Here is an 892-nt window from a genome sequence, read left to right as displayed (position 1 = left end):
TGGTTGAAAAATGGTGTAGATGACCCGGGCTTCAGCGAGCTGTTGCAGTAGCCGAACCAGAAGAAGAAAATTGAAGAGCGTGCCGGGCACGGCGCAGCCGACCGCCGTGAGCGTGTAGGTGAAGAAGAAGGGGAACCAGCACACCACGAACACGCCGATGACCACGGCCAGCACGAACGTGAAGCGCTTCTCGCGGTTCTGCCGCCCGCGCCAGCGCGAAGCCTTGGCGCCCCCGCCGCGCTCCTCCCCCGGCCCGGCCCCGGGAACCCCGGGCCCCGTCGCCCCGGCGGCTGTCGGGCGCCGCGGCAGGCTGTCCCCAGGCTTCACCTGGCCGACCCGGGTCTTGCCCTTGGCCCGGGAGCCGCCACGCTCGGGTCTGCGGGGTCCCGGGGGCCTCTCGGCGTGCTCGGACGACGAGCTCTCCTCCAGGTCCAGCGCCTCGGCGGCGGCGGCGTCGCGCGGCCCGGCGGGCGCGGGGTCCCCCGGGGCGCCGTTGAGCTGGGTGGGCAGCGGCTCGGCCTCGGCGCCCGCGGGGTCCGCGCCGCACTCGGGGCCCAGGCCGTTGGGCCTGCGCTCGGCGCCCCCGGGCGGCAGGGCGGCGGCGGCGGCGGTGGCGTCGGGGCCCCGGCGGCTGGGCGGCACGCGGGTGCGGCGCTTGGCGATCTGGTAGATGCGCACGTAGACCAGGATCATGATGAGGCAGGGCGCGAAGAAGGAGCCGATGCAGGACGAGATGACATACCACTTCTGGTCGTTGATCTTGCAGCGGGGCTCGCTCGACTGGGCGTCCGGCTTCTTCTCGAAGGAGATGAGCGGCGGGAAGGAGATGACGGCCGAGATGACCCCAGACGGTGACGATGATGGCCTTTGATGCGGCGCGGCGTGCGCTTCA

General features: G+C 72.4%; 1 pseudogene; it reads right to left on the bottom strand.

Annotated features, from left to right (window-relative positions):
• Window positions 1-24: 24 nt before the first annotated feature.
• Window positions 25-887, bottom strand: LOC106002866 (annotated as a pseudogene).
• Window positions 888-892: the final 5 nt, after the last annotated feature.

The sequence above is a fragment of the Dipodomys ordii genome, unplaced genomic scaffold, assembly GCF_000151885.1.
Source record: "Dipodomys ordii isolate 6190 unplaced genomic scaffold, Dord_2.0 Scaffold1000003670, whole genome shotgun sequence".
Classification (NCBI taxonomy): domain Eukaryota; kingdom Metazoa; phylum Chordata; class Mammalia; order Rodentia; family Heteromyidae; genus Dipodomys; species Dipodomys ordii.
This window is presented reverse-complemented; position numbering and strand designations above follow the sequence as displayed.